Source organism: Equus asinus, chromosome 11 (genome assembly GCF_041296235.1).
Source record: "Equus asinus isolate D_3611 breed Donkey chromosome 11, EquAss-T2T_v2, whole genome shotgun sequence".
Classification (NCBI taxonomy): Eukaryota; Metazoa; Chordata; class Mammalia; order Perissodactyla; family Equidae; genus Equus; species Equus asinus.
The window spans coordinates 18491620-18518865 of NC_091800.1; the positions used below are offsets into that span (position 1 = coordinate 18491620).

A 27246-nucleotide genomic window follows, 5' to 3' on the forward strand; every position below is an offset into this window, starting at 1 on the left:
ATATGTGTCTCATTATAAGCCTAATGTAGACATTCAGGGATGATTGCTCACAGCAGTGCCATGTGACAAACTCACATAATAGCGTGGATTTCAAGCAAGAAAATCTAATTATATCTACAAGCACAATGGCTAAAATAGTACTGACATATGTATTTCCTTATCCAACATCATTATTGCATTTAATGGGAAAAATGAAAAAAAAAAATGCCGTCAAAGTCAAGAAAAATTTCCTTCAAGTCGTCTAGAATAAACTGTTTACACATTTTCATTTTTCTCTTCTGCAGTTGTTTAAACAGAAATAAAATAGGGGAATAGGGAGAAAAGAACTTCACAATAATCACATGTCAAGCCTAATTTATATTATAGTATCACCTAGTTTGGCAAAAATATTATAAGCAGACACAGTTGTCATTATCCAAATATCTTATTCCTAATGATGCCCCAAATCATAAAAAGTATAAAAGAATATCATTTCCAAAAATATTTTATTTTCACAGAATTTCAGTCACTATGAATGACACAGATATTGACATTTTATTTAGTGATAAATAACTGAAAGTCATTTTCATCTAATTTTAGATAAATACATCTAGAACATACCATTTTTTTAAAGTGCCATTTCTAGTTCTAAATTAACATTTGTATTTATTTCTATTGTTTGAGAGGAAGAATTTTCCTCTCTCTTTCAAAGGATCTGTTGGTTGATCTAATAAGCAAATTGACATGATACAGATTAACAGGAGAAAAACAAGTTTAATTTAATATGTACAGGGTCCTCATATACATAAGAGGTTCCAAGAGAGAAAGGTAAAATGAGATATAAATGCCATCTTGAGCTAAGGAAAAGTATAGGGGCCTGGGGCTTCAAAGAGGAGGAGGGAAGTTCACAAAATGATAAGAAGAAGAGCAGATGTTTGGTAATTAGATGTTTGCCCTGTCATACAGATGGATCACTCAGATAAAACTTATCTCTGGTAATAATTCTTATTCTGGGAAAGACCCTCAATTTAAATTCTTCTAGGTAGTTAAGGGAGGGGCAAAGTTTTCTCTTGAACTCACAGAGTCTCCAGTGCCCCTAGCTCAAAATAATGCACATGCAAAAGTGTCTTATTTTGGGAAGGCTCATTTTGAGCTTCTTCAGTCCTGCCTTTGAAACTTCTCAAAGAAGTTTCACAGTCCAGAATTTTAGTTGGTAGACTGCTCCATCTCACCAAACCAATCTCTTAGTCCTGAGAATAGATCAGTCCAGTTAAACAATTGTGTCTCATTTCAGGAGGTGGTGATACAGCTGGGCTTCCAAAGTTAGGCCTATGGTGCAAGCAATCAGGAAAACAATAAGAGGAATTTCTATGGAAACAAAAGAAAAACAATGGTTAATGACTGGAGCAAGCTATAATCCAAGTTTTTGAGTTCTGAAGGCAGCCGGTCGAGATCTCTAGATGCCCAGATGGGAGCATCTTTAGATGAAGTGACGGGCAGTGGCAATCTGACAGATTTTCCTGGTTTGCAGTTTGAATATCTGTGGTGATCTTTGTGAGTGGTCACACAGCAACAGGCATGATAATTGTCCATACATGAGCTGTTGTGGTGATTTCTCTGGAATTTATATCAAGTTGTGCAACTTTATCTTACATGGCTTCAGAAAAAGGGGCAGTTTTAGTTCTCAGTGATTCCAAGTCAGAAAGGTGAGCGAAAATTGGAAATGGTTTGGAGCATTGTAGCCAAATATTGGAGGAAACTAGAAGAATTCAGGATCTAGTCCAGTTTACAGGTAGAAAACAAAAATCTCAAAGACAATTAACAGAACTAGAATCTAATCTCCACAAGTGTGTATTGCAAAAGCATCATTTTTCTTTCTACAGTCATCCTCATTTTTATCAAAGATAACCATAAATAGACAATTTTTTTTGCAAATTAAGCCTAGTATCATTAAATTTGGTCTGGTTATTTAAACAAATGCAGCAAGAGTAGTGATTGACCTTATAGGCTCTTTTAAATCTGCTTTACTTGAAGTTTTTTGTAAGGAATCTCAAATTGAACTTTTAAAAATCTCTCAATGCTAGCTAAGCTAAGGAGTTGTCATCAGACTGCCTGCAATGCCTATAGATTTCAGTGAATTCTTCTCTTCTTGAGGTCCCCAAAATATCCTGAGTTTCCTACACCTGCTGGGTAATGACCTTCCTTACTCACCTGGTTAGGCTGTTGGGAACCCTGTTAGCAAGATATCAGTCTGTTTTTTCCAAGGGGCTTTATTGCTTCCATAAAGCCAACCTCAGTTCCTTACAGGTTTTTTTTTTTTTTTTTGTCATATCTGAGTTTATGCATGTCTCTCTGAAAAAAGACATTCTACTCAAAGCCTTGGTAACATAAACAATACTTCCAGTTTTGTCCTGTTACAAGGAGAACAGATTCTTATTGAACTTATACAAATAACTATATTGCCATACAAATAAGAATACTCAGAAGAGTTTCTGTATTCTGGAGGGATCAGGTAGGGAGAAAAGACAAATATTTCAATTCTGCTTATAAAATGTACCAAATTATAATAATAGTTGGCTTAAGAGGAAAGGTTTCCCTATATCTGGAAAGCAAAAGATTAAGAAACCAACAATAAAATTCATTAAAAAATTACAATCCTCTTCCTCAGTTCATTCAGTTTCATGTAATTGATACTCATTCTGCTTGAATCTAGTTTCCCTCCCTTCTGTATATTCTTACTCAGTTTGGTTTTATGACCTTAAAATTACCAGCAAAGTCCTTTCCATGAATCTCTCTGAAGATGACAACATTTTTGTGGAAACACATATGCAAGACTATCTGAGTAAAACAGTTACTCTCTGTGAATGACAAAGACTTAAAAATCGCCATGGTTAAAGATCTGACAAGAGTTCATTACAATGAAATTGATAAAGATATTTGATTACTTCTGTGACACACATTTTAGGATATTACCTAGAATTATGACTGATAATGTTATATCAAGACATATCAAATTTCCAGGAATTTCACAGAATTTCTGGAACTCATAACATTTGCAGATACAGTTACAACATAAAGAAGGCCTAGTAAACTTGACAATGCTTCTCATGTAATTTAATATATCAAATAAGTCTAATTAGTGTAACTGCTCTCTTTTTATAAGGAGAGAGCAAATCTTTTGCAACATTTAAGGGTCCCTCTAAAAAGTCCCAAAGTTATTTTCAGGTCAAAAAGACTTAATTTAGAATTTGGTTTTGGAAGCTGCGTCAAACATATTAAAAGGTTTTGGGCACTCGACTTAAAAGGATCACAGATCATTATGAAACAATACTTAATTATCCATTTGACCAAAATGACAATAAAAGATTTTAACGGCAAGTACAAAAGGTTACACAGTTGTGAGCAAAACCAATCAAACACCTGATAAAGCACAGAAAGTTATTTTGATAAAACAAAATTTTTGCTTTCCTTTTAAAATCTCTTATTAGGAGCATACTGGTAGTACAGGAAAACTTTGTCCTTTTGGCAGATGAAAGAGTATTAAGCTTTAATTTTATATAAGAACATTACTGATAGTAAGGCTTATTTTTAAAACCCTTATAATAATAATTCAGCTTTAGTCAACTTGCTCACACAAGGTAAAATTCTCTCTGTCTTTCTCTTTTTTTTCTTTCCATTCTGAAACAATCAGGACAAAATTGCTTTCATATCTCTTGACAAAAGCACAGTTCCATACCTCCTACCTTTTTTTTTTAGCCAAAACACATCCTACTTTCCCTGTCTACAGAGTTGTTTCCCTATTTTTAGTAGCTTTAATTATATATATTATATATAATTTATAATATATATAATATATATATTATATATATTATATATAATATATATATAATAAAATATATATATATTAGAATTTTTACTCCTTAGAAACTTTAATTTCTAGTGAAAACTATGAAGTAAGCAATGGTGAACTCTTTTACATTATTATTCTGTAGATTGGCAAACATAAATACATTTTATAATTTATAGAAATATATGATTCTTTCATAGGAAAGTTCCTCAGCTTGGCACAAAACATATTTACTGATAGACCCAAATAACCTTAGTTTCTCTGTACCAGGAAGTAAAAGTGAATAAATCTATGTTTCATAATTAATGTTTCAGTATTTTACCTTATTTGGAAATAATCTAGATAGTTAAGAAATTTCCATTATTTAACTTAGCAAAACTTTGAAGTTTCAAGTTACCAAAAAGATTTAGGGAGCTATTTTTAAATACAGATACCAGTAAACATAATTATTGCTAAAAAGCTCACCTAAAATCTCTTTTATCTTACTTACACCTATTTAATTTACTTGTTTTAGCAACTATATTTAGATTACCCATAAAAATTTCATGAGACACTAGACCAAGTCAACCATCATACCAAGCTATTTTTCTTGCTGACAAATTTTGTAATAGAGATAACGTGGGCTTATTTGACTAATAAACCCAGGTAGAATCAAAAGTGGTAGGTCTGCATTATTTTCAGTCTTGATAACTCTAAGATATGTCTATTTTAATTAAACTAGCAACCTTAAATTAGCTTTAATATCAAATGTTTTCCTAGGTCACATGAAGCTGAAAAGCATTTGATCTAGTTTGAATACCAAATTTATATAAGTGCTTGTTTTGTTTAAGCCAATTAGAGCTCTTTTACAAAGTAATTTTAATAATACTCTCTGGAGGTAGGAAATACTGCACACCTACAGCACACATATATAGACACGCAAGAACATCCAGACAGTGCAGAGATCTCATAGCTTTTGTTTTAAAATTTTAACTGTGAGATGGGTATTTGTGGAGAGTTGACACAAGATTTGTATTTGTCCTTGACAAATAATCTTATGGAAGCTGTGGAGCAGCTTGTATTTTTAAAAAGAACCACTTTTCTTTTTTCTTTTTTTTCCAGTTCTCTAGAGCTGTATTTTTAGTTTTGCAAAGATTTATAAGATAAGGACAGTTGCTTTTAGTTCCTCAAAGAATTGGGTTGTAGCCTAAATGACATTATAGATTGATCCACTCGTATAACTACATTATCCTCTTTAGTAAATTCTTTCACAAGGTCTTTTCTTCCCCCCTCTTGGTTCATTTCACTTAGAGGAGAAGGCCAAAACATTCTTTTTATTAAATCAGGCTCTGAATATCAGCTATGGCCCCCACGAGTTCAGGCTGACCAGTGGCCTCCCATCTTATTTTGTGCCTTTTTATCTATACACTATTCTCAAGAGGTAATCCATTTACAAAAACTTTTGAAGATCACCCCTGAGTTTAAGAAATTCTTTAACTGTGGCCCTTAGTTGGGCTTTTGACCCAAAAGTAAAAAGTATCTGAGGAAGATTGCCTGCAGCCTCAGGTGATCTTCTTTAAAAGGTAACTGCTTAATAGTCTCTTCGGGATGGAAAAGCAGTTCAGTCAGAGAATTAGTAAAATGTGAATATTCGGGTAAAGAATGTGGAGGGGAACAGTAGAAGTCACATCAGTCTCGTGGGCCTCCTTCTTAGGTACCTCCTGTGTCTTCAATTTTTCATTTGCCTTTTATAACAGATATTTCAATGAAACTATTTTGGAATTCTGAAGGCTTTTGGGGGCTCCTACTTACCAATTCCCATTCTGATTTGGAGGCCCTCGCTTTAAGTTTACTTTTTAAATGATCTTATCTAATTGGAACGTTCCTCATAATGGCCTTTATAATTTTAAGTTGTAATTTCTCTGAGGGCTGGCAGCAGTTTGGTAAGACCCTAGCCACAAATGGAGTTTAATCCACATTTCAGTCCAACCATATCTAGCCACAAACGGGGTGCAACCCACATTTCTGTCTGGCCATATTTTGGAACCCCCAACCTGATGGTTGCTAAGCCAAATTTTCAGGACACAAAGCAAATTTAGTAAGATTTTGGCAGTTTTTAAACAGATATTTATAGCTTCCAGGACCATAATTCTTAGATATTTAAGATTTTTTTATTTGCCTAATTTCCAAATAGTTTCTCTCTCTCTTTTCCCCCCCTTTCCTTCTTAAGTGCAGGACAATTGTACTTCCAATGTGCTGATTTTTTACAATATCTGCAAATGTCTGAAGGCAAAAAAGAAGGGGTCTGTGCAGACTGACTTTTGTTCTAAATCCAATTTCTGTTCTTTCATCTTAGTAAGTGAGTCCCTAAGTCTAGGTGTTATACCAATGAGAGAACTGTTTATGGTGAGAGCTCCCTTTAATTTTTTTCCTTTTGAATGTAACCAATTCAAAAGAACTATCATCTGCCCACTGATGAGTAGGTTCTTATACTAATCTCAATAGCAACTCAAACCAATAAGTTTTTTTAAAGCTTAGCCAAAGGCACAAGAGGTGTCTGCCCCATAGAAGAGTGCAAAAAAACCCAATCCTCACAAGATCCAGAAAGTCCACTCCCAAAGATAGCCTAAGAAAGCAAAGGCCTTCATTCTACATTTTGTAAGGATGGTGTAGTGAAAAATTGTGTCTCCTGTTTCCCATAAGAATGTGAGGCGCTTCTGGTCATAGACCCCGATCTGTGACACAGGGCAGATGCTACTGGAATAGGACTTTTCCAGCAATGAAGTTTGAGACAACAAAGGCTCCTAATGGACTGGGACCCCTTATAACAAACTCCCCTGAGAGCTGGCTTGGCCAGACAAAGAGAGTACTGCTTGGAACCCCAGTCTATTTGACCGACCACCAGACACACCCCAGTAAGTGCTCCTTCCAAATGGTGGAGACCAAAGAGAATATTCTCACTGGTCAAAAAGTCAAGCTCTTAGTACACAGAATGACACAGCAGACAAAGGGTAACAATGACCATCTCTGGGAGAAAAAGGATCAATAACCAAGTTGCTAAACCCAAGGAACTAGCTACACAAATATTTTTTCCTGCTAATTTAAACTTAAAAGAGGCAAAAAAAAAAAAAAAAAGGACTCATAATTCTGCTTTCACCAGACTCTGCAGGTGCAGATCCAAGAGTCTAACATGGTAAGACTTCTTACCTTTTGCTGGCGCTTGTCAGAGTCCCAGGATCTTTCTACTGTAGCAGCTTTGGGGTGAACAGTGCCAAGCCAGGAATATCTCTGGCTGGCTTGCCAAAACTGTTGGGGAGGATGAATTTTCATCTGCCCTTCGAAGGTTCTTTTGGCTGGTCTAATACTTGAACAGACATGAGACAGATTAACAGGAGGAGAACAAATTTAATTTTTTACATACAGGAACCCCATATACCAAGTGAGGTTCAAAGACAGAAAGGTAAAATGAGGTATATATGCCATCTTGAACTAAGGACTAGGATAGGGGCCTGGGGCTTCAAAGGGCAGGAAGGAAATTTATAGGATGATAAGAAGAGCAGATGTTTGGTAATAAGATGTTCACCCTGCCACACAGACGGGTCACTCAGATAAATAAAATTTATCTCTGGTTAATAACTCTCATTCTGAGAAAGACCCCCAATTTAAATTATTCTGGGTAGTTAAGGGAGGAGAAAAATTTCTCTTGAGCCTGCACCTTGATTACTTTTAGCTCAAAATAACCCATGTGCCAAAGTGGCACATTTGGGGGTAGCTCATTCTGAATCCCTTTTGTGTCTTAGGTGTTTGTACTCGCGTGGATTCTTTTTATTCTTGAAGGGAAATTTTCCACTTAATCTGTTTTATTAGTTCATAATACTTTAATGAAATGATTGAAATTTGTGACATTTTTGAGTCATCATACTCCATTCTTGTGTACTTGCTTTTGATGACGAACATTAAGGGTATGGCCTGTAGCTTTTTCCACTCTTTGATCTAGTAAATTAACAGCTTACATACTCATAAGCTTTGGCAAAGGCCCTTGCTGAAGAGCTGCCAAATTTCCAGGCCCACATCAGATGCCATTTGAGCAGTGCACAGAGGGAGGGAGGAAAGCAGAGAGACTCAGAACTATGGAAAATGCACAGAAGCCAATAGAGACGCTAGCTGCTGAGTCATTAGGGACTCCCACAATGAGTATAACAATGAAATGGGTGTGATCTCTAAATCTCAGAGAATTAGTTCATGTTTAAATCTCATTTGCTCTTTCTATTAAAACACAGACTATTGCATTTTAGAAATAGAGTCTATTTTAAAGATGATATTATTAACAAGAAAATCAGATGGAGAGGGAGAAGAGATTGAAGAAGTCATAACCTTTCTCAGCAAAAGCTTTCTTGTCCATAAAATAAAGAATTATGATAGAGTGCCTGTAAGGTCACTTCTGCTGTTCAATTTTTATAACTCTATAAGTCTGTAACTATAATAATTTATATACAAATCTGCATTTTATAAAAACATTTGTATGTTTGTTTTATGAGGAAGTGTGTAAATTCAGAATCTGAGCCCCAATATTTTTGCATATTGTTTCTTCACTCTACTTCTGTTTTATCTTCAAATTCCCTTCTCTGAACCTTCCATTTCTGAATCTTCCTAAATATAGAAAAGGCTTCCCATTTGCCAGCAGTCCTGGCACTAAAGATCAACTATTCACAGGAAATTCTATCTTACTGACCTCATTCTGGAAGGAACTCTCCAGTGAAGTTCATTTTGTCAAGGCTTTGATGAATATGTGGGGGGTTGCTGTTCTTTAAAGTATTCCTTCAAGTATGATTGAGAAACAATGTAATTATAAATATTATATATAAAATATATAAGAGGCTAAATGAGGACTCTTCATTGTTCACAGTTAAAAGCACACACAATTCCTATATTACTTTTACAATGAAAATAAAAGACAAAGAAAATAGAAATCATGGAAGTATAGTGTTTGTCAAGAATAGAATGCTTAATTTTGTATTGTTTTAAATAAGTAATTTGGTATTTTTATTATGTTTTATTCAATATATGTCCAGGTTTTACTTACTTTAGTATTTGATATCCGGGTACAATGTTAAGCCCAAAATTAAGCCTAGAATCAATTCTGTATCATTGGTTTGATTGAAACTCACATATATGTTGAATATTTATTTGAAGTTCATTGTCTCTTACAATGTATGTTTCTTTTTTTCATTATTGTTCACACTGTAAACAGAGCAACTTTTGCAGAGGTCTTACTCTACCTTAAATTAGAAAACTATCTGCATCGTATTTTTATCATGACTGTCATATTGGCTTGGCTCAATTAATTTCTGTATTATTTTTGAATCACCTTTCTCTTTACAACTCTTCTAGAATTTCAACAGCTTCTTTTTCCATTTATAAATTAGAATAGAGTGTAAGTCAAAATCAGTTTTATCCATGAAATAAAGTTAGAAAGATAACTTTTGCTTAAAATGGGAACACTCTCTCCCTCTCTCGTTTGCCTTGTCCAGTTAGTTGCCAAGTCCTGTATCTTCTACATTTCTCGTGTATCCATCTAACTCCTCTACTTTATTCCTGCTTCCTCTTTCACGCCCCTTTTTCTTATTGTTTAGGTCACTGCAGTGAATATCCAAGCTATCTCTCACTTCAGTTTTTCCTTCCAATTCATTCTGGATACAGCTGTCAGATTAATGTTCCTGAATACCTCTGACCTACTAGAATATCACCAATGACTCGCAATTTCCAAATAAATAAAATTTATACAACCTAGCCTGACAAAGACTCAAATCTATCATTTTAATTTTTTTTTCTCACTGTCCTCCTTAGGATTTCTTCTGAGTTAGTAACGTCAGGTTAATTATACTAATTATAATACCTCTGGACATTTTCTGTAATTTCCTACCCCCATTTTTTGTTCAAGTTCTTCCCATTTTCTGGAAAATCTCTCCCTTCCTATATCTATTTGCCCGAATCATAACTACAATCGGGGCCAGATCACATGGGGTCTCCCAGGCTGGCTATGATCTTTCAATTTTCTGCTCCTATATAGAGGTTTCAACTGTATTTCCCTTAGTGACACCGAGTACTTCCTGCATTGCATATTATTTACTTGTGTACATGAGGACTTTCTCCTGGGGAGCCACGTTCCTTGGAAACAGATTTAAGACTCCTTTATTTTGTATTTGAGATTGAGAAATACTTATTTTTTTAATCTCATAATGTGTCCAGATACTCAACAAATATCTGATAAATGACTGACGTACTCTTTGAGTGAAAGGATGAATAAAGAAATGAGGAAGAGTATTTTGAAATGAGCACTTGAGTTTTGAGCTGATGGTTTTGCTTTTCCCTCTGAAGCAATTATGGGATTGTTACTACTGGGAGAGAGGAAGGGGAACTGGAGAAAGAAGTTTTAAGTGACACTCGAACATTTTTAAGAACAGATATAGCTTGTGGTCACATTATGTTTAATAAAGGAATAACAGTAAATGCCTCTTTCCGATGTGGTTAAGAAAGAGTTGGAAACTGAAGTGGTCCAGGTCAACTTGGTTTCTAAATTTTTTTCCAACAGCATTTTTCTGTTAAGTCTCAGAATTTGAGGGACTGCATGATGGAAGAATCCTATAAGTTTAATTACAAGGCTGTTTTTATCATATCAGAAAGATAGTATTTTTACAGATTTAAAATAACTGCAAGTGGATAAAATGGGGGAATATAGACAGAGACCAAAAGAATATAAAGAATATAAATGGTAACATAAAAAAACCCCTTGCAATCATCAAATAGACATTGGATACTGAATTTGACGGTGTGAATTTATATGGCTGTCTGCCCCCTATATACTTAGAAAGGGGTCAGGAGCTATAGTGAGCTGTTCAATCAACTGAAGCAGTGAGCCATGTTATTATCATTAGAAGGACAAGTTATTTGTTGGAGGTGAATTATCTCTTCTGGAGAATCAAGTGCTATTTGATAAGTTGTGTCTCACTATTTCTACCTAAGGATAATATATTATATTTAAATTGATTTCTCTGATGAATTTGTGTATATGTACGACTTAAAGACACAGTGGTTTTTAATGAACAAGGAAAGGAGGAGATTACCTTGGTCATTCATTTCAAGCAAATAGTTTGGTGAATCTAACTCTTCTGTCATGCAGGTGAGTAGTTTTCAAGCAATCTATGTTTAGACTCAGTGTCTTACCTCCTTAAAAACACCACAGAGGATGATCACAAAATGACTTGCATTCACGCAAATGGGTATAATGGATATGTCATTTTGCGAGCTGGAATCAGTTAACTATAAATTACAAAATTCACATTTATTGACCAATGTGTGCCCGGAACTGTGTTAAGCTATTGTACACATATTAACTCAATTGACCCTCACATATTCTGTATTTTAATTCCTATTTTATAATCAAAGGAACTCAGACAGGGTGGAAAATAATGAGGAAAGGACAATTTTGTTACTTTTATCAATATAACATAAAATTTTTATGGTGCTTCATCATTCCTATTTTCATTTGAATCTTGGATAAATCCAGTGGGATAAGCAGGGCAGGGACTTTGAGGAAAATGAGGCATTGCTCGAGCTCACCCAACAGGTAAATGACTTAGCCTACAAACCAACACAGATCCCTAGATTTTGACTGTTCAAAACTTCTCATCTCTGAATCGTACTGAAGTGGTTAAACCCAAAGGAAATAGAAGTGAGAAGCAAAAATTGAGGAAGAAACCCTGGACAAAGGCATCCCTACCGTGAATAAAACTTGCCTCTGGATTGGGCATCTATTGAGAGGATGCAGGTATTTGCTCATTGCCCTTCATCAAAAGTGCAAGTCAGGTCACTGCTTGAGATGTGTGCTTTGGGTCTGTGCACTATACTTTAAGAGGGACAGAAGACACTGGGGATCATCAAGAGGAGAGTAGCCAGCTTCGTGAAAGAGACTTGAATCTCTATCATTTCTGAGAATGATAGTCACTGGGAATGTTCAGCTTGAGGAATGAAAAGTTTTCTGGGAAGAATCAGGATCATGTGGACAGAGTAGAATCATTATCCAAGCCCTGTGGGAATGTCCAGGATAGATGGATAAAATTATAGAAAATGAGTTTTCATTTAACGTAGAGAGAGTAACTAAAATATTTTAACTGTTCAGATGATGAGGCTTTACTTTAAGGTATCAAGAGCAGGCTAAACTTTACTAACAACAACAAGGGCAATAATTTCCTTGGGTATTATTGCTACTATTAGTGAAGCAATGCCAACTGTATAATGTAGAAATTTATTTGCATTTATAAGTAAGAAACAGGTTCAGAGAGGTTAAGCAGTTAACTCAAACACAGGTGACGACTAGCTGTAAGAGTCTTTTGTACTGGTTGTGGGGTTGGACTACAGGACACTTTCAACAGTAAGACACTATTATTCTGTAAAATGCTGTCTCACTTGAGCGCCTCATGAAGAATCAACGTCAAAGGCACTCAGGGGCCTGAGACATAAATGGAACACTATTGACAATGAAACACTGACCCTTCACAAACCAACAGTACTGATAGGTATGGGTTCAAGAAATTAATAAGAATAAAGTGGTAAACACCACTGCCTCATTCCCCAAAACATGAAGTGAGAGAAGGCAGAGACTCAGCAAGGGTGAATCATGGGACTAGTTTTTAAGTGGGAGAGATGTTTCACTCATGGTTTAGTAAATAAAGAACTGACGAGGATAAATGCATAGTTAGAAAATATGAAAAGGGAAAAGCTAGAAAAATTGGTCAGGTGCGTACACTTGATATTTGGTCTCTGATAATTTTTTACACATTAAAAGGGGAAAATAGAAGGAAAATGATCCCTGTACCAGGCTGAGATTCAAGAGACCATGACTTTTATCCCTAGTAAAACTCAGTACAATGTCTAATCCTGATTCTGTGATTATGTCTGTAAACTGACCCTGGTCCAGCACCCAGCCTCTCCCTCCAGGCCCATCTCCATCCCTTGTTCCTTGTGTGCACCAATAATAGAACCCAGTGGGTAGCCTTGGAGTAATGATTTTAGACATTCCAACATTAACTTCTAGATGGTTTATCAAAAAGTTAGTCATTCCTTAGAACAATAAAAAGATAAGTTTGTCAGAACTACGTCTGCTGTGACTCTCCGACTTCCTGAAGCCTAGCATGAGAAACTTGGCAGTTCATGGAAAGAACTAGCACATAACTTCAGCTACTTATACCACTGACCCAAAATAACAGTGCCTTAAACAAAATGGAGTTTCATTTGTCTCTCATGTAAAAGTTAGAGGAGAGCGATTCCACTTGGTTGCCAGAGACCCAGGAGATTTCATTATGTGGCTATACAGTGTCTACAGTATTGTCCTGACCCTCACGGTTTTCCGTGTTCCACTTTCCAGGTAGCAAGATGAAGGAAAGCGGAAGAGGATGACATGTCTCTCCACTTCAGGTTGCAGACATCCCATTAACCTGAACTTAGTCACATGCCATATCTATCTATGAGAGAGACAGAAGTATAATCTTTATTTTGAGTGGTCATGTGAAGCAGATAAAAATTCTATTACTATGAAAGGAAATGAAAGGAAAGAACGAATTAATGAGGAAGCAAGTGTCTCTATGGAAACCTGGCCACCCACGCATAAACCTGGACTCTTTCTGTATCTTTCAAGCACTGTAATTTTCAATAAAACCACACTCTAGTCATTTTCTAAAAAGTACACATCAGTGTTCTTGCTATACAGACATTCTCAATATTTAATTTGGCCAATTTATTAAAGGCAGCCTTTGAGGCAGGCCATATGGGTGCATTTAGCTGTGGTGAGCCAGTCATTTTAGTAAAGGAAACGTCTGCACAAGGAAAGACATTGCTGAGAGAGCCCAGTATGGCTCAGACTGACAAAAGCTCCCTTTCACAGACTACATTAGACACAGCGATTTTGGGGGGGAAAGGGTAGGTGGGGAAAACCTGATGCTCTAATTAGGGAATTGATGAACTATTGTAAATTTTAACTAATGTCTCTAAATAAGCAAAGAGAACAGACTTTTCATGATGTAATCATGAATGAATCGAAATCTCAGTCGTAGCTGATAATGAGTAGGCTGACTGGAGAATTCTTAGGAGGCAGAAGGGACAATCTAAAAATATTGAGAAGATGCACCAAGTATTAGGTGAGAAAAAACCTGCAAGCCAAGACAATAATAAAAACTAGGGAAAATAGCGGTTTACTAAGGAGTCCAAAGTTGGCAAGAATACCATAATATTCTCCAGAATACCTTCAACCCCATAGAGTCCACCAATAAAGTGATATTCCATCCCTTACATGTCACAATATCTTTATATCCTCTTATTTCAAATTTAGAAAATAAGGATATCCATATTCTGAACAGCAGTTCATCCTGAGTGTAATCAGCCTTTGGCAATTGTATTCAGCAGCATTTTTAGGAGAGTGTTACATTTCATGATGATATTATCAGAGGCTGGGAATTATTTAAGCTCTTCTTGACTATATCCTTTCTATCTCTGAACATTTAGAAAGAGCTCTTTTTTCTTGCCAGTGAAAGCACCTGAGAAAATAAAACCTTTTGATTTTATGTGGCTCCTTCCAAATATTTTGCTGCAGATGACATTTTATTAAACTTGGATTCACTAAAAAAGAACTTTATAAATACTCACACAAAGATGGCTTTCATTCTTCTTGCATCCAGATGTATACATTGCACACATGTGCAGATGCCACGCAAGGGAGACACTTACTAACTGTTTAGTTATTGTTGCACACAAACTTTGCTGAATATATATAAAAGTGTTGGCTTGCAGATTGTCTAGTAAGTTGGTTTTTGTTTAAATTAGAGGAAATAATTGAGTCTATTGTCATACTTGAAGAAAACCAGTAGGGTTTTCTCCTCAAAAGTTCTTAGGTTGAAAGTCCAGAGAACTAGGATGAGAGCTGTTTTTGTTTCCAATTATGTGCATTTTAAATCAGCTAAGTCAATGATCTCTGATGAGATTTTCAAATAATCACAACTAAGATTTTCTTCTTTTCTCGTAAATGATAATAGAGGCTACTTATTCCAATTCTATTTCTTTCCACTCTGTGTAATAGCATTTTTAATTTTCAAATTCTATAAGGCATGAGTACTTATTATCAGCATTTTAATATTTATATATCTTTTTAGTCAAAATTTTGTGATAGTGGACAAGTAGTTTTTTTGATTAAAGCAGTATTGTAATTTGAAAAAAATAGTAGATGCATTTGAGGGTTCACTGCAGATTATAATCTATTTCTTGAAGCAGTCAACTGGAAAAAAACAAGAGAGAACAATTCCAAGTTTTTGACCAACATCTTTAAAATATAAGGACATCATTTCCCTCAGGGAAACAATGAAACCAACTAATGGTAAAGTCGCTTAAAAAACAAAACAAAAAAACCAACAAAAGCAACAAAAAAAACCCTTCAACAGAGAACTTCCACAAAGATTTAAACCATATGAATCGACTTTGAAAAGTGTGACTTAACTGTCCGTTTTTCCTTAAAAATGAACCAAGATAGTGTGCTTTGATTTATAAGCAAAACCAATAGAAACCTTGAGTTTTATGTGGTTAGAATTTGAGAATGAGTGATCGAGATAGAAAGGGAGAACAAGCCTTGGGAAAAGCACATCCTCATTTCTGTAGGTTAGTTTCCTTCAGGGTGTAGAAAGATTATTTCTCTCGAAAAAGATTCTGATATTAACTGGCATGCTTTAGGAAGAGAGCTTTTCGTATACGAAGTTCAGACTTACTAAATCAAATGCTCCCAGTGCTGTGTTGAGAAGCAGTGAAAGCAAGCAAAGAATTAGCAGGCTTAATGCTTGGCTCACTCCGCTTTCTCTTCCTTAGCCCTCTGAAATCACTGTTGTGTCCAAACCAAAACTTAGAACAGAAGCTCTCCTACTAGAGTCAACTATAACGCTGCCCAACAAATGCCCTGTCCTTACCTCCCCACTCTTCAGAAAGTTTTCTGGTCGCCTCAGCTCACAAGTGCTCCTTCAGAAAGGGAAGCTCTCCTGAAACGCTAGACAGAGACCAGCTATGTTCAACAAACACTAATTTTCTTCTGTTACAAACATCAAAACTACAATGCCCATCCTTATATGTCTTTGATGTTGAAATGCTGTTCATTTGGTCAAAATTGCCTAATTTCGCCTTTCCCCTTTGAAGCCTAGATCTTTGAATTTTGATGGAAATGCCATGAATCTATAAGGTATCAGTCCTTCACTTGTGAGCTGCCTGTTTGTTTACCAGAGCCCCCCCGATTGCGGAATAATGCAGCAAAAATATATAGGGCAGATTCCTACCAGAAACAGTGCAGCCAGAGAGATCCACCAGCATGCAGGGACAGACCCATCTAGTTGGGGCAACCTGTATCTGTGGAAAATAACACTAAATCATACAGAACATCATTTCAAATGTATTGACGTTAACGAATTTTAAATAAGAAAGATAGTCCGAGCCCATAAGGTGATACAGAAAAATTAAGCGATCTTATTAGCAGAATTGTTGGCAGAGAATGACTGTGCTGGAGTGACTTAACAATTGAGTTTCTGATTGAATTCTGGCGGCAGTCTCCTTGAGAAGTGCTCCTTTGCAGATGATCACCTCCAGCCAGAGGCAGCCCGCCTTTTTCCACATGTGCTATGTTGGGAAAGATGGTGGAAAGCACAGCCATGGGGTAACAGACAATCTCTGTCAAAAAAGAAGCCAGGTCACTTATTGGAACCATCTGAGCTGCAGAGACTGTGGGAATACCAAGATACTTTTTTCGATGGCCTGCTATTTTATTGTCTTCAGGACGAAATAAAAGATAGACATACACTCATACACACACACACACACACACACACACACACAACACACACACACATCTTTTGTCCTCACCAGAAAAAAATGTTGTATTGGAGATTAATACAGGGAAGGAATAAGCAGACGTTTGACAAGACATCCAATCCTCTCCTTGCCAAATGAGTGAAGCATGCAATAATGGAAACTTGGGAATTAAAAAAAAACATAAAACAACTCACCTCCCACTCCATTGATCAATAGTACCCATGGAACAACTAATAGTTGAAAAAATCCTTTGACTCAAAACCCTCTGTGAAAATAGAAAAACAAAAGGCTTTGTCATTTCATTGGTGTTTCAGTCCCAAAGCATTGGTCCTTACGTAGGGATGGGATTCCTCATTCAATTTAAATGTGCCCTTTGAGGTAGATGTTTTGGCAACTGCTTCTGGACTTTTCATTTTGAGTCAGCTGGGCAGGGTTTCTACATCCTATTTGCCTCTCTCAGAAGGAATGAAATTTCTTCAGATTATTTTTGGTTTATTCTTGTGGTGAAGCTATGACATCAATATTTTGGAGCTAGAAGGAAATTCCATATTTGGTCTTCAATGGCTGACTTAAAGATGTATGTGGGCCAAATCTAATGCTGGTTTAAACAGGCTTCCCACTCAGATGGTTTGGAAAGTAGGCTGTGGTAAGCGCTGTCTGATTTAGAGGTTTCTTTTAATCCTGCTACTTCCTGTCATACATCAGGGGCTGTCAGTACATCACAGATGTGTCTGGAAAGAAGATGAGTGATATAAGCAGGATAAAATCTGAAAGAGTGGTGAGCAACTTTTCATTTTTCCACATTGCCCAATAACCTCACCCCTTCTCTCCCAAAAGATTATCTGACCTTTTTTTTTCATTCAAAATGAGTCAAAAGTATTTGAATCCCATGGGTTAGCAGTAAATTCTTACATCTCAGATTGTCTTCATTGAATAGAAAGATTTCAATGGGGAAATTGGCACTCATTTAAGGCAACAAAATTATAGCACCAGACCACCTTTAAGAATTAGTAACAAGAAAGGCAATATTCCATTATTTATGCTGTAAGCTTATTTAGTCTTTTAGAATTTATAAGTGAGTTCACACTCACTCTCAGTTCATCTTCAGAGTAGGAAGATGAGGTTTAGGAAGATGAAGTGACGATGACTCACATAAAGAGACAGCTAGTGTGTTCCACCAAAGGCAATATTCCCACAGAAGATGTGCTTGGCACCGACCCTGGGCTGTATGATCCATTGCTGTCTGATAAGATATTGTTACTCTCAATCCTCTTAAGCCAAGTATCTCTTGATAGGGCCACCCACTCTTCCCAGGGTAGTTTAATGTCCTTTAAACTTTAGTTTCTCAGGCCAGTGCCACTGGTGTCCTAGAAGGCTGGATCCTGGAAGCCAGGAGCACTCTGGCTACTCTGAGAAGTTGCCCTGTTTTGGACTGGCTCATGGAGCCCTGGGGTCAAGCCTCCCGTGGACCTCACCCAGACCCCTGTCCCAGAAGCAGTGGCATAGTGTTTCTGATCCATGGGGTCATCTGCTCCTTAAATCTCGAACACTAACCCCCAGGTGGAGAAGTCTCCCTGAGGCTTTTTTCCCTTTGCTCTTCACTGGATGAAATAATTCCTTTGGGATTAGACCCCAGGCTGTCCAGTAATGCTGGGCAGGCTGCATGTGGCATGTGTAGATAAAATTCCTTTGGAGAAGAAGTTTGCTTTAACTCCCCTCTACCATTCCCAGCACAAATATTAGTGATTCGACTTATGCTCTTTAATATTTTGCATTCATACATTGTTTTATAATTGTCAGTTTCCACATACATCTTTTCTTTTAATTACACTTCTATTGTATGACAAATATAATCTCCTTTACAGATTAGAGACCATAGATTGTAAGCTCCTCCAGGGCAGGGACGTCAACAGTCTTGTGCTCCATTGTGTCTGCATGGCCTGCCACAGTATATGAGCCCAGTGATTATCTGTTGATTGCATGAGCAAATGAGGGATGAGGCGCTCAGGGTCCCACAATCCACAATGAGCAATATGGACTTTTGTCACCGACAAGTTGTTATTTAACTTCTGTTCAAACATATTCAGTGATGAGAAATTCATTACCTGCCCAGGGAGTTTTGGTGTAGATCTTTTTTAAATTTTATTTTATTTTATTTTATTTTGGTTTGGCTTTTTGGCTGTTTGTTTTTGCCTGCACAGCTCCCTAGTGTTGTCTTTTCTGCTTAGAGTGATTCTGCTGGTGTCAATCATGGTTGCTGTGCTCTTAGAAATAGGTGTGTAACCCAGGGTAAGTCTCTCACAGCATCCATCTGCTATCTATAGTGATTGGTCCCAGAAGTGACTACGTTGGGAGCCAAGCAGACTCAGGGGCGGTTCTGTATTATAACTCACAAATGGAAGATGGAAGGTGGAGGGCTGCCTTCTTTTCTCTGTGATTTCAAGCTCTAGTAAGCTTGGTGCTTGCTTCCAGTGGCCCTCTTAGTTTTCATGTATCAGGAGGCTGCCTGAGAAAGAAACCAAACACCAAAGAGATGCACGTTAAAAAATGGACAGCACGATGGCACTGAACCTCTGAATGCCCTGTACCCAAAGCTAGCTCCACCCTTGTGTTTCTCAAGTGTGTGTGCCAAGAAGTCCTCCTTTACTTTATTTTTCTGTTTTCCCACTTATGAACAAACCAGAGATCTGAGTAATATGGCAACCTATCCCATAATGATGCAGTTTTGACTTTGAGAATATTTTTCTCTATATGGAGCCCAGATGCCCTTTTTTGGAGACAGGCAGAAAACTGTGTCTCTTCTTTCATGTAACGATGTTTCTTACACTTAGAGAAAGTTACTCTTTTCTGCAGCATTTGCCTGTGTCTTCTGTTCTCCAGCCTCTGTGTTCAGTTGCTTCAAATTTTCTTCGGTGATATACTTTCCCACACCATCCTAGTTGCTGACCTTTCAATGTATCCTCATTTGCCCATAGATGTCTCAACGTGGGGGAGAATGAAACACACTAGTCAGAGCAACACAGAGTAGGATGATAACCTTTTTTTCCATACATTGTATTCTTTCACTGTTTCCTGAAGTTCTCACTGGTATTTTCTTTTCTTTTTAATATCATAGTACATAACTGCCTTTTAATAGAAGTATCATCAATTGAAACTTTCAAGTCTGACACATTTGCTGATAATAAAGTATGTCTCATAACTTTCAATAATTTTTTCTTTCTTTTTAACTGATTTTACGCTTATTTCAAGTTAGCTTCCATTTAGTTAGGTATGTTCCATCATTTCTACTCATTGATATCTGTCTTGAGTCTATCAGGAAATACATTTATTATTTCCTTAGACTTTATATTTTCAAAAAGCTACATTTAAAGATTGTGTTTTTTTGTTTTTTATTTTTTTGTTATAGTCTCAGGAAGGTAAAAACTTTGGTGGCAGAATGTTGTTCATAAATCCAAGCTAGAATTTAGTAGTTTTCCTGGATCAATGTAAACTATAATAGATTTCTTTGTAAATCTTTTACTTTCCTAAACCTCTTTTCACCTTGAAACTCTAATGACTATTAATTTAAAAATGTGATTTTCATTCAGTTCCTGTCTGAGAAACTATAAAAACAAAACCAACAAAACTTCTTTATTTGCCAAATATTTTGCATAGTGCTCATTTTGTATCTTTTCCCATATTAAGTGTAAGAGGAGACTCATTGGCACATTATAAACAAGCAATTAATGCTGAAAAGGGAGCCACTCCAAAGCCAGCATTTCCCCAGGAAATAAGGAAGACATGAGATCAGTACCCCCAGAGATTCTACAAGTATTTGTATGTCTACTGTCTCCCTCTCTTTTCAGGATAAAATAAAAATTGAGAAAGAATCCAGATAATTGAAGCACACACATGCTGTCTTAGTTATCTCTGTTTTTTGTACAAAAAATTTGCTTGGCTTGAATTATATTACTAACCTCTATGTTTTAGTCATCATCTTGTTGAGTTTTAGAAGGAGAAAAGGTGAAAAATTAAAGAGAAAGACATTTTGGGGGGCTGGCCCTGTGGCCATGTGGTTAAGTTCGCGTGCTCCCTCCCAGTGTTTCGTTGGTTCGAATCCTGGGCATGGACATGGCACTGCTCATCAAACCACGCTGAGGCAGTGTCCCACATGCCACAACTAGAAGGACCCACAAGGAAGAATATACAACTTTGTACCGGGTGGAAAAAAATAAAATCTTAAAAAAAAAAAAGAGAAAGACATTTTGACTCTCGTGTGTGTGTGCGTAAAGAAAAGGCACACTGAGAAAGCAGCAGAAACGCAGCTTCCATTAGCCATTAGCCTCAGCAGCATCTTTTAACTTAAAGCAGGCCTCTTTAACAAACAGTTGATTCTATTCTAAATTCTAAGTTTATGAAACTGATCAATAGAGATGTCTTTTAGTTTGATCTTGAGACAAGCTTTTGGAAAAAGAATTCTTCCAAGAGGACTTTCGTTAATAAAAATCAGCCATTTGAAAACAAACAAACCAAAAATTGAGTCACTGTAATGAAATTGACAGAGATGACCACTAACACTCAGAAACGGTCAATCATTTTGCATGTTATCTCAATCATTAACTTGCAACAAAAGGGAAATTGGGGGTTTTTTTTTGCTTCTGCTTCAAGTATTTTTCCATCAAACCCCAGTGCACTTGCAAAAACTGATCAGTTCTCTGTTTGAATTTTCCAGGTTTTTCTTCATCTAAGCTACATCTTGGTGATGCAAATGCATCAGTGCTTGATGGAAATGGAGCAATATTTTTTTAAGTTCATTAGCCCTAATCTAAAAGTAGATTCTTTCAAAACACAATGAACTGAACCCTTATGAAACTGGTGCATTGGAAGGACTGTGAGTTTTGGAGGCAGCACTGATTTAGAATCCCAGCGCTACCTATCACTTTGTGATGTTTGGCAAGTTACCCAACATCTCTAAATCTCAATGACCTCATCTGTAAAATGAGAATAGTTAACTTCCAGGGTCATTTTGAGGCTTAAATGAAATGATTATGAAAAGTACGTGGCAGGGTTCTTAGTGCATGGTAGGTACCCAATTAGAAGCAATATCATGGAGCTGGCCCTGTGGCCAAGTGGTTAAGTTCATGTGCTCCGCTTCAGTGGCCCAGGGTTTCCCTGGCTCACATCCTGGATGTGGACCTAGCACCGCTCATCAAGCCATGCTGAGGCAACATCCCACATAGCAAAACTAGAAGGACCTACAACTAGAATATACCACTATGTTCTGGGGTTCCTTGGGGAGAAGAAGAAAAAAATTGGCAACAGATGTTAGCTCAGGTCCAATCTTTAAACAAAAAAGAAAAAAAAAGAAGCAATATTGTTATAATCCATGTTCCTGTTCTGAGGAAAATAATTACCTTTCAACTCAGTTTTGTCATGTTACTTTTCTTTACTAATTATTTAAAATTTAATTTTATCAATAACTATGAGTAGAAAACATATGTGTATTAGCATTTACAACTGACTGAATATTTTTGTTTCTTAATGGAAAACTATCAATTTTGAAGTTACGCTTAATTTCCTGGACACATGTTTAGAAAAAAGTCAATCCAAAAATTGAAAATATGAAGAGTTTCTAATGAACAATATCATCAATATTTTGGCCAAATCTGAAATATAGACTTAATTAATGTTAATATCACTATTTTAAAAAATCTATTCTTTTCTAAGAGAATAAATCACATTTTCAAAGCTTTTAGTAACTTTTGGATATGAAAAGAGCACACTTAACTGTGTAGACATATACGTGGAAAACAGTGAGCCCTTCAGTCGTGGTTGGCATTTTGCGGTTGAAAAATAACTTTCTATATGCCAATGCAATATCCACAGAAATAAATTTGTTCCATAAAAATTTGTGATTGAGAGCACTGTGTAAAATGGAAATATATTTCATACTTCTTTGAGATCCATACTAAAAAATTATGTATTATATTAGGACAGAAGGTCCTTCCAGCACATATGTTAACTAAACACGTGTGAGCTCCAAGATATTGTTTAACCCAGTTTGGTGCTAGATGAGCAAATGCCCAAACTACTAGATGAGTCTACCCTCCCTTTCTAAAGATTCAGCCCACATAGGTCATAGTAGGTAACCACTACTCTTAGTAACAAATCTAGCGTTACAGGGTTTAGTTTTTTTGGCTGTAGGGAAAGTTTAAATATTGAATAGAGGAATTATACAATAAAGATCAATTAATGTATCAAAGGGAAGATGATAATATGATAAGTGATCAGGTAAATTTTCACTTCACAATAACCCAGATTAAAGCTTTTCTCTCTACCCTGGGTTTCTGCATTTACATGGGTGGATTTTCCCTCCTCTGCAAAGCTGGATAGGGACATTTTCATGTCTTCTTATTTCAAATCCACTCAAGCGAAACCTTAATTGAGTAATACGGGTTTAAATGAAGATTCTGTAACAGAAGGAGATCGTGTCACTTATCCCATATCACAAACTCTCCCGTATTAGATATTTTCATTTTTGCCAAACTCACCTTCAGCACACTGCCACTGGTGTTCCTCATTATCCTCTCTGGTCATTCTATGTCCCTTCTCACTGGTTCCTTTATTTTGTTATCCAGATTTTTCCCCTCAGAACCTCAAATCACTCCTATATAGAGCGAGTTCCTCACAGCCTTTTTTTAGACAGGCAATCCTTTCCAGGACAATTTGCTTAATTATTTTGGCTTCGCACTCTTTCCTCTAAGTAAATACAATGCTTTTCCTGAAAAGGATTTTATTTTCTTTTTCTATAGATTACGGTTTCTTTTATCATGTCACAACACATTACATATTCTTTTTTTTGTTTTAATTCTGTAGTTGGGGATAGTCGTAAGAATTTAAGAAACAAAACCTGGAGCCTATTTCTACAAACTCATTAACCTTGTTATCCTGGAAGTAAATCCCAAGAAGTTTAAGAAATTTACCTGGATGGGACCACCTATAACAATAAAACATCAAGAACTTGTAACCAGACTTTGCTTATTATATGGTAAACTTTTATCTGAAACTGTTTTCTAGGTATGAGGGTTAAAAATAAATGCTGTTCTAAGCTTCTGCTTAAGTTAACTTCAGTTCTAACATTCTATGATTTTCACCACAATCACTCTCTTGAAAAGAGAGGAAGAAAACAATGAATTGGCAAGATTTCTTGTTTAATTGACATTTAGTTGAAACAGATTTCCTTGAGAAGAAACTGACTTAAGGCCTGTGTGCATGATGTGTTAATATGCAGACAGCCTCAAAGAACACAAGCTGGAAGAAACAGGAAGAAACTTTGAAGTAGTCTGCAACTTCTAATGTTCTTCAACATATTCCCTGGTGGAATTTTAGTTTTGTGTCATGCTTTTCCAAGTTTTCCTCCAGATGTTATATAGCAGTCTTTTTCTTCAGGGAAATATGGCTTGGAGCATGATGGTTTAGATATCCTGTATACAGACATCGAGATTAAAAAATAGAGATGTCCATTCAGTTTTACAAAAATGTCTCTTAGTATCTTACTGAAGAATGTTGGAGCCATTCAAGCAGCTTCATCTCTCCAGTTTCCACGCTCTGCAGCTATCTTCCTTGAAGTCCCACATAACCTTTGGCCTAAGGCCCCTGGTAAGAAAAGTGGACCAGTAAAGACATATTCAATCATGTTTCTGCTTTTGGGGTTTATAAATTACTGGTTAATTAGTAAAAGAATCAAAAGAACAAACATTCTTACAATTAATTATACAGATAATAGAGTGCCTATGAATCTGTTAAAAAATGAAACATAGATTTGTTTAATACACAGTCTGTAGAAGAGAGTTGTTACTAATATAGTGGAGAATGGAGTAAAACCTTAGGTTCCCATGCATTTTTCATGGGAGATAGAGACAGAGGTCAGGTTTCAAATCATTCAAGACAGAGACCCAAGCAAAGGCATGGAGAATTTAAAGGAAAATAAATAGACAAATATGACTAAAGAAGATGATATGCTAGTAGGCTTTGGAGTGTTAGAGCAAATTTAAAATCAATGCATGTTAGCTGGAAAGAAAGAATCACAGATTAAGCTCCTTCTCCCTCCTCCATTGGAACAGTATAAATGAAGTACCCTATTGGTCTTAATGTCCAGATAACATTTAACCAGCCTATATTAATTTAGTTATATTAATGAAATCTGCCCCAAAAAGCCCAAAAGAAAATCAAAAGGAACCAGAACATTGACTTTGGACTCCAATCATATGTAATTGATTTAAAATATTAAGGCAGGAGATGTTTAAGTGGGGAAGGGAAAGGAGGAAGAGTAAGAAGGGTCACTGTCCTAGAGTGCTTCTTGTACCAGGGGCTGCACCAGAGATGATGACCACATCCGCTCTGTTACTACCCCACTGGAAGCAGCACTGTCAGACATGAATGAGTCCTTTCCCAGTGCGCTCACTTTTGGTTTGCTAGAACATGATTGGCGGGTCCCAGGAACGCTCTGAGATGATAGTGAGAACATTCAACACACTGTTTATTTTAAAACGACAGACAAGGTCTAGCATACATCTTTGATTTGTTAGTATATGCTTTCAATCAGTGGCTTTAGGGTTTAGAGAGGACAGTGTCAGATATCTGTATGTACTGATCCTAAGGTATTTTCAATGCCTGCTCTGAAAGCTTTCAGTGTCTCACTTACACGGGCAGAGGGATGGCTCTTTAGATGCACATCGGCTCTTGAAGGCTTTCTCTGTCTCTGAAGAGGGTGCACTGAAAGAAGCATTTGGCAGAGTGGAGTTTTTGCCCTGGCAGGAGAAACCAGAGATTTCAACAAATAAACACAGGCATCTGTGAATGGATCGATTAGTATTTTTCCTCGGAAGTGACTAAGAGCCCAGTCCTGGTTAATTAGTAGCTGATGAGAGAGAGAGTGTGTTCTATTGGTGAAGTTATGTTTAAACTTATGTTTATAAGTTTATAAGTTATAAGTTTATAAGTTATGTTCTATTGGTGATGTTATGTTTAAAAAGGGGATGAGACAAAGAGGAAGTATATGCATTGGACTTGGAGAAAGAGAAAATGGAACTCTAAGCAAGAAAACAGAAGTCTGGCATTTCTGGAAATGTTTTAATCAGCTGAGCTCAGACTGATAGTTAGGCTCAAAATACCATCTTCGTTCATATAATCCTCATAAGTTCAGCCACAAATGGGTAGGGTTTATGTATAAGAAAGAAAGAGAAATATTTTGTGGTTTCCTGGTCTGCCAACATTAGTTCTTTAATTAGTTACATAATTAATTAATTAATTAAATTATTCAACAAATAATTATTGAACATCTCTCTATGCCAGGCAATGTTCCAGGCAATGCTGACACAAAGACAGAATAGTGAACCAGACAAATAAGGCTCTTATGGAGCTTATATTTTACTGGAGGATTTTTCCGTCTTTACTAAAAAATTCTCTGAAACATCTTTATTTATTTACTTATTTTTTAAGGAAGATTAACCCTGAGCTAACATCTGCCGCCAATCCTCCTCTTTTTGCTGAGGAAGACTGGCCCTGAGCTAACATCGGTGCCCATCTTCCTCTACTTCATATGTGGGTCACCTACCACAGCATGGCTTTTGCCAAGTGGTGCCATGTCTGTACCCAGGATCCGAACTGGCGAACCCCGGGCCCCGAGAAGGGGAACGTGCGAACTTAACCGCTCTGCCACCAGGCCAGCCCCCCAAATATCTCTAAAATGTAGTCGTAATCTACACTTTGTATTTCTTGCTTCTTTCCATAATTTGTCTCTCTCCTTTCCCAATTTTAATCAAGTTTAAAAATATTTTAAAGGGAGAGCAAAGTGATTTTTAAGTGCTAACATTTAGGACCTCTGACTTTTTGTGCTCAAGGTATAGTCATCTTTTTTCCAGGGAAGAAGCACTGCATTCCTGTGGTCCTGGTTTACAGCTGAAATGCTTTCACAGGTTCAGCGGCATCCGGCTTTGCGTGTTAGTGATCCTTCTTTGGTCTGTATTACTTATCTCCCTCAGAAATCCCATGCAAGCCACAACTTCTGCCTCCTTAAATAGGCTGCTGGGTTCAAGCTCTATTCCAGGCTGGAATTCCCCCGCCCATTGCCATTACGTCTTTCTAAATCTTTCCCAAATACTTGGAGACTCGAAGATGAGGGGAAGGTTGGCGCTAACTGATTGTATCAGTTGTTTCACAATTAAATATATTAATCTAATGCCTACCATGTTTCTTCATGGTATTCACAGTGGATTAGACGACAGTTTACATTTTCCATCAGCAACTTTGGGTTTTTCCTTGTACTTGAAGGAGGCAGTGTTTATGCTACTCAAATCATGGAGAGAAAGATGATTAAAATAGGTTGAATGTGGCTCAAGCCAGGAATGAGCTGCAAATTAGAGGCAGCATAATGTAGTAGTTAAGACCATGGACCATGGGGCCTACTGTCTTATTTTAAATCTCAGTTGACCTTGGACACACCGTTTGCTCATCTATCAATGGGAATAAAATACGATGTACTTCATAGGATTGTTGTGAAGGTTAAATTA

The 27246-nt window shown here is 36.7% G+C and overlaps 1 long non-coding RNA gene across 1 annotated transcript; it reads right to left on the minus strand.

Moving 5' to 3' along the window:
- Positions 1 to 506: 506 nt before the first annotated feature.
- Positions 507 to 16236, minus strand: LOC139046604 (uncharacterized). The gene is made up of 3 exons (XR_011506861.1): positions 16168 to 16236; positions 7013 to 7169; positions 507 to 1347 (listed from the first exon to the last, which is right to left on the minus strand). It is a non-coding gene; the product is annotated as an uncharacterized lncRNA (long non-coding RNA).
- Between the last annotated feature and the right edge of the window lie 11010 nt (positions 16237 to 27246).